Source organism: Nomascus leucogenys, chromosome 22a (assembly GCF_006542625.1).
Source record: "Nomascus leucogenys isolate Asia chromosome 22a, Asia_NLE_v1, whole genome shotgun sequence".
Classification (NCBI taxonomy): Eukaryota; Metazoa; Chordata; class Mammalia; order Primates; family Hylobatidae; genus Nomascus; species Nomascus leucogenys.
Genome location: NC_044402.1, coordinates 25,206,431 through 25,214,078, shown reverse-complemented (window position 1 = coordinate 25,214,078; position 7,648 = coordinate 25,206,431).

Here is a 7,648-nt window from a genome sequence, read left to right as displayed (position 1 = left end):
TGAGGTCAGGAGTTTGAGACCAGCCTGGCTAACACGGCGAAATCCTGTCTCTACTAAAAATACAAAAATTAGCTAGGTGTGGCAGTGAAGTGCGCCTGTAATCCCAGCTACATGGGAGGCTGAGGCAGGAGAATCGCTTGAACCCAGGAGGCAGTGGTTGCAGTGAGCCAAGATTGTGCCACTGCACTCCAGACTGGGTGACAGAGCAAGATTTTTTCTCAAAAAAAAAAAAAAAGAAGAAGAAGAAGTTTTGGTCCCCTTTCTTGGAGTTGCTGAGATGAGATAGAGGAGGGAGCGATTAAGGCATCTTCTCTAGTCTTAGTTCCCCTTCCTAGAATGGAGAAGGGAGGATATTCAGGAAGCAAAGGCCAAACCCTGGCTCCATACCCAAGCTCTACTTCTTTACCCTTTAGGAAATTCCCCTCCCCACTGTCTTGCTTCTCTACCCCATCGACTGCTTGGCCAAACAGGCAATGGCCCCAGGAGTCCTCTCCAGGCTGATGCCACAGTTTGCTGCAGTCCACAGGTAGATAAGGTATAATTCAGAGGTTGTGTAGCCTATCCCCCTCTGTTCTGAGGCCCAGAGAAGTTAAGTAGCCCAAATATCTTAGCATACTGGTCAGAGACCGACAGGAGAGTTCTGATCTTCTGCTTCTCCAGCAGAACTCTTTGACTATACTACCTTAAATGGAAGGTATGTAGGAAGGGCCGTGGGGTCACATGTAGCCACAAACACACACACACAGAATAGGTAAACATGGCCCTTCCCCATCCCAGATGGTAGTTAGGGGCCACTGTTGCAAACAATTTTATTTGGTATTAGCACCCCCTGTCCTCCCCCTGCCACACACACAAGTAATTTGGAAACATCAAAGAAAATTACAGAATCATTTCATATGTTATAAATCTGTACCATGTGTCATGAATCAAACAATTGATTAAATAAACTGGGAATGTCATGAAAGTCTCATTAACACTCATGTCATCTCTGCCTAGAAAAAAATCAATCAAGTACATTCTAGAAATAAAACATGTTTTCTATAATCCCCAATCATCTGCGATTCTTAGTGTAAAATGTATACAATTTATGCAATTACTTGCCTACTCAAGACAAATATGTCAGGCAAAGGGCCACGAGATTTTCTGTAGAGGCTGCATCAGAGTTAATTTTGTTCCCTGTGGGGTTCCCATTCCTATAATGGTGCACGAGTCCATGTCTTTCCAGGAACCATTCCTAAATAAGTTTTAAGAGCAGCAAAGTCCTTGCTCTGCAATGTTATTATAATCTCACACCAGTACCTGCAGGCCTTTAGAGACAGGGTCCTTGCTCTAAAAACAAAACACTGAACAGAACTGGCTACTAAAGGAGTCTCCTACACTTGGGGGATGGTGGACTCCTTAACCCATTTATGTCTAGTGTTCCATTATTGGAACGCTAAGCTTGTGGGAGTTACTTATATCCTACTGCTCAAGGTCATCGCCAAGGTCTGATTTTTTACACACACACACAAATTTGCAACCTCCAGCATAAATGGGTTAATTTGATCACTGAGATTAAACCAAACAGCTCAAACAAAACAACCTGGTTCTCTCTCTCTGCCAATTGTTCTTTCAATGGCAAAAAAGCAATTTTTTCCATAACATGAATAATAAAAAAAAGTACTAATGAGATTTACGCAATATTGGAAAGAAGGATTATGACTAGGTAATTACACTTTTAGGAGATTTATAGATTTCAACCAGTTAAGCCCCAGGGCATGATTATCTCATTAGTCTTGTGCACTGAGAATAAATATAGAATAGAATGGGTGTGACCAGTGAACACTACTTTTTGCCAAAAGCTTGTAAAGAACAAGCTGTGGATTCAGAAGGGTATGTACCAAAGGTTACCTAAATGTATTTCACGCTTATGAAAGGCAAGCAGCCCCTGGCACAATAAGCTCCCCATGTCAGAGCCATTTGCATTACCTGCCACGTTGCCAGGCTCCCAAACAAACCACATTGTCTCATCCCTGTCCCTGGCCTCCACTTCTCAGAGTACTTCATGTTCTTTCTATTCCACACTGAATCTACTGACCTACCTTTCCCTTGGGCCACCTCTGTGGCTTGTTCCTCTAGCTGTCCCTGGAAATAGATTTAATCTCGTCTACCTTCACATGAGCAAAGGGATCCTTCATGGCCCCTGGAAGATTAAACCCACTATCTTGGCTTCAATTACATTCCTCCAAAAGAGAGAGAGAGAGCTAGAAAGGGCACGGGGCACTGCTTGGGAGGAGCACTCATTGAGCAAGAAGAGTAAAAAAGGAGCAATTGGTCAGGAAGAAGCCTTTCATCGACAATGACTAACATTGAATGGGCCCCCACTAAATGCAAGGCTCTATTCTACGAGCTTTACCTTTATCAGCTTATCTAATTCTCTCAACAACCTCATGAGATACACCCTACTAGAATCCCCATTTGATAGAGTAGGCAATAGAAGTACAGAGAAATAAAGTCAATTATTCCAGATTAGGATGTTGGAGCCAGGGTTGGAATGCAGACAGTCCTGCTCAATAATCATAATAAAGCCAATTGAATACTTAATTAGTTCAATTTGTGTTAGTTATGCACCAAGCATTGTATTATAGAATTATATGTATGATCTCATTTAATCCCTACAACACCACCATGAAGTTGGTGCTATTATGATGTCCATTGATACATTGTTTTTATTTTACCTCCAAAGTACAAAACTGTTAAGCAATGGAGCCAGGATCCCAACCAGGGTTAGACTAAAGAAACTATTTTTTCTCCTGTTGCCAGCTAGTCCCTAGAGATGGAGTGAGATGCTTAAAAAGACATGGAATGCCCAACTACGGGAGATGGTCAAGGAGGCACCAGGCATTTATTCAAATGAGATACCCTTTTAAAGTTATTTCCATATTTCCACATAGCTAGGAACACACGCTTTATATTCATTTGCATTGGTTTTCATGTCTTTTCTGCACCCTTTTCCTACCAGGTTTCTATTTACTTACCCTGAGGTTGCAAACTACTGGGTTTTCTTTTTTCCCTACTTATTCTCTCACCATATGTTCAATAATTCCTTCTGCTGCTATTGCCGCTACAGCTGAGAAGTTTGAGATTATGGAAGGCCCTGAAAAACAAGTCTGAATTGTCTTCTTACAAAACAGACATTTCCTTGCTTAGTGTTTTCTGCCCAGAGTGAGGAACACGTTGTTCAGACTTGTAATGAACTGGGTGCTCCTATAACAGTAGAACTGCCACACCCAAGCATCACATCAGGGCTGTTTTCCTGCTCTTCAGATCTGGATCTGTAGGGCAATGTGAGGTTCTGGCATACTTGGAACCTTGTGTTCAATCATAAATTAAGAAGAAGTATACTCCACACTGATGAAAAGTCATTAGATTCTAAATCCATTATTACAATGGAGTCAGTTTCTTTATGAGGGACGACATCATAACAAGTAGAGTGGCCAGGCGCGGTGGCTCACGCTTGTAATCCCAGCACTTTGGGAGGCCACGGCAGGCGGATCACGAGGTCAGGAGATCGAGACCACGGTGAAACCCCGTCTCTACTAAAAATACAAAAGACTAGCCGGGCATGGTGGCGGGTGCCTGTAGTCCCAGCTACTTGGAGAGGCTGAGGCAGGAGAATGGCGTGAACCCGGGAGGCGGAGCTTGCAGTGAGCCGAGATTGCGCCACTGCACTCCAGCCTGGGCGACAGAGCAAGACTCTGTCTCAAAAAAAAAAAAAAAAAAAACAAGTAGAATGATAATTATTACCTAATATTTATGAAGCATTTACTATGTGCCACTCTACTCAGCACTTTACATTTCTTTCATTTAATCCCCATACACAAAAGAAAATCCAAATATGTACTGAGAACCATCGTCAGGTTACAGATGAGGAAACTGAAACTTAGGAGGGTTAATTAACTTGTTGAGAGTAACATAGTTGTGAGTGGTGAAACTAGTATTTAGAAACAACCACTGGACTCTAACAAGCCTCTTAACCACTATCCAACATGGCCTCCCACCATCGCAATGTGATCAATTAACACAGCATTGCAAAACATGGTGTCTTAGTCCTTTTGGGCTGTTATTACAAGATGTCATAAACTGGGTGCCTTATATACAAAAAACATTTCTTTCTTTTTTCCTTTCTTTTTTTTTTTTTTTTTTTTTTAAGACAGAGTTTTGCTCTTGTTGCCCAGGCTGGAGTGCAGTGGCATGACATAGGCTCACCACAACTTCTGCCTCCCAGGTTCAAGCTATTCTCCTGCCTCAGCCTCCTGAGTAGCTGGGATTACAGGCGCCCACCACCATGCCCGGCTAATTTTTTGTACTTTTAGTAGAGATGGGGGTTTCACCATGTTGGCCAGGCTAGTCCCGAACTCCCGACCCAGGTGATCCACCCGCCTCGGCCTCCTAAAGTGGTGGGATTACAGGCGTAAGCCACTGCACCCAGCCAACTAACATTTATTTCTTACAGATCTGGAGGCTGGGGAGTCAAAGGTCAAGGCACTGACATATTTGGTGTCTGTTTCCTGGCTCATAGAAGGTGGCTTATTGCTATGTCCTCACATGGTGGAAGGGTGAACTAGCTCTCTGGGGTCTCTTTTATAAGGGCACTAATTCCATTTAGATCTCAGTCCTCATAATGTAATTACTTCCTAAAGGGACCACCTCCCAGTGCTATCACCTTAGGGGCCAGGATTTCAACATATGAATCTTGGGAGGACGTAAACATTCAGTCCACTGCCATCTCCAAATGCCATCTGAGGGATGTGAATCCATAGCGTATGTCTTGAAGCCTATCTTTCATAGGCACCTCTTCTCTCCTCATATGCTTATTTAGCTACAGCTAATCATCCTCAGGGGTACAGTTTGAAGAACTGAAGGCAGGATCTTATTTAAAGTACAAGGGGTCTTGCTTTAGAACACATTGATTTTGTTGTTGTTTTTGTTAGGAGGAGGGAGTTCAATTTTGTTTTACGTCATTGAGGCTAATCTTGTTAAGGTCTTTAGTTTCAGAAATATGGCAAAATTTCTTTTTTTAATTTTAGCCACTTTCTTTTTGCATAAAAGTTTTAGGGCTTTTTATGATACTGACACCCAAAACCATAGAAGTAAAATAACATTTTAAATATTATATATAAAAGGACAAGAGTACATTAGATGAATGTTTATCCATAAAATTTAAGAGTATAAAGACAGATCCAGCTAAATAAAGATGTACACAGTCCAGACACAAGACTGACTTAAAATGAAAATACTATGGAAATATTAATCCTAAAACTTCCTTAGAAATGAGTTTTCCCATTACTCTTGTTTCTACACAAAAAAAGATAAGGCCCACCGTGTGGAAGTAACTTGTTTAGGATAACATTAGTAATTGGGGCCTGATTTTATCATCCATTCTCATGCTTGTTACTTCTTCTCCTCTTGCATTTTTTGTTTCCTATTTAGTTTTCTCCCTGACCCTCTTTCCTCATTCTCTTCACCAAATGCAATCTTTCATTAAAGAGCATGCTGGCTCATTCGGCAAAAGTTCTACATTCAAGTTCCACCTCTGCCACAAGCTCCCTGTGGAACAAAGCAACTGCCCTGGTGCTGCCTTGCTGTAACTTTGCTCAGCTGCCTCTCTCTCTCATTGATCCCCAAACAAGGGCAATGCCTGCACTGCTGATGGATGTACCCTAGAGCACAGGCTACATCAACAGGGACAACTGACTGTCTCTGAATTTCACAATTTGGGAAGCCCTTGTGTCTCAGCCAGTTACTTTTTTAAGCACCTGGAAAGCACAGGCAAGTGATGCAAAATGTTCTCTCGATAACAAGCCAGAGACAAGATTAAATATTGGTCTTTCTCATGAACATTCAGCCAAAAGTCAAATATTACTTTCACAGTTGACTATGGTGAAGTAAAATATTTGTGTCAGATGTCTCCAGGGCATTTCCTCACTTTAGTTCTTCATTTACATAGGAACTCCTCAATCTGAACAGATCAATGGTGTTCATCACCCAATGTCATGATTTGAGCAGCCAATACCAGATACTACCCTAGAAGCTTCTTTTGCCTTCTTCACATACTGGAGGGGCAGAGGGAAGTTCTTTGCAAGTGTCAGCGAGGAAGAGGTGGGGTTTTGTGCCTTCTGCAGCCATTGGAAGTCTTCTTATACTATCTCAGGCAGTGCCTGCTTCATCCATATCATGTCCCTAACTGCCACTTGGGATGGCATCTGCCAGCAGTTCTCTGAAACAGGTTCAACTAGTAAAATCAGTTAATTGTCAAGCCCAGATTGTCATGACCCTGATGCTTCCATCAGAAAAAGGTCAAAACCCTGCCACTGAAAAGAGGTGTCAGAAAACACAGGGAGGTGGCTCTGGTGCAATGATTCTGGCAGCAGACAAGTCTTTTGTTCAACACTTATAGCTTACTTGTCCATGCTATGGATTGGATTGTGTTTGCCCAATATTTGTATGTTGAAATCCTAACCCCCAGAACCTCAGAAAGTGACCTAATTTGGATGGGGTTGTTGCAGATGTAATTAGTTCAGATGAGGTCATACTGGAGTAGGATCAGCCCCAATACAATATGACTGGTGTTCTCACAAGAAGACACAGACACAAGGAGAATACCATTGCAAAGAGGAAGGCAGAGATCAAAGTGATGCTTCTACAGGCCAAGGAATACCAAAGAGTGCCAGGAACCACCAGAAGCTAGGAGAGAGGCATGGAAGCGATTTCTCCCTTACAGCCCACAAAAGGAACGAGCCCTGCTGACACCTTGATCTTGCACTTCCAGCCTCCAGGACTGTGAGACAATAAATTCATGTTGTTTAAGCCACCCAGTCTGTGGTACTTTGTTATGGGAACCCTGGAAAATGAATACAGACCATATTTCCAAAGTTTTGAGAGACTTAACATAAAGCTCTAGTTATCTGTATATTCCAGGAACACATTATTAGAATAGAAGAAGGTTTGTATAATTCATAATAGTGAATATTCCTCCTTACTGGGTGACACATTGTTTATCTATATGCAACAAATACCATCAATCGAATCTCTCAAAATAAACTAAAAAAAAAAAAAAAACTCCCTAATAAAATCCTGGGTTTTTCTGCACAATTCTTTCCAAAGCAATGTATCATTTCCAAAGTTTAGTTAAGACCAGCTCAGGACTTCCATGACTCAACTGGTATACCTGAGATGCATATTCCTTCCTTCCCCCAGCAAGTGTTACTGTGAATACACAGACAGGCACTAGGGATCCAATAGTGGGCAAAGCAGGTGGCCATTGTCTTCACAATGGCATATGTTTACCAATGAAGACAGAAATTGATGAAACAATCACTCACATACATAGAACTATTAACTGTGACAAGTGCAATGAAGAAGTAGCATCATACTCTGCAGGCAGTTACTTCCCCTTGGAACTGTGGGCAGGCACAGCTGGGCTTACTCTGTATTCTACATGTAAAGTTGCAGTACTGTGAGTTTTCTCCCATCAAAAGAAAACACTGAATATTATATTCAGGCACCAAACTACCTGTCAAAAATAATCATATGAATAAAACATGGGCCCATAAAGAAGGAGCTGAAAGGGGTAAAGAAGAGAAGCAGAGAGGCAAGTGGGACATGA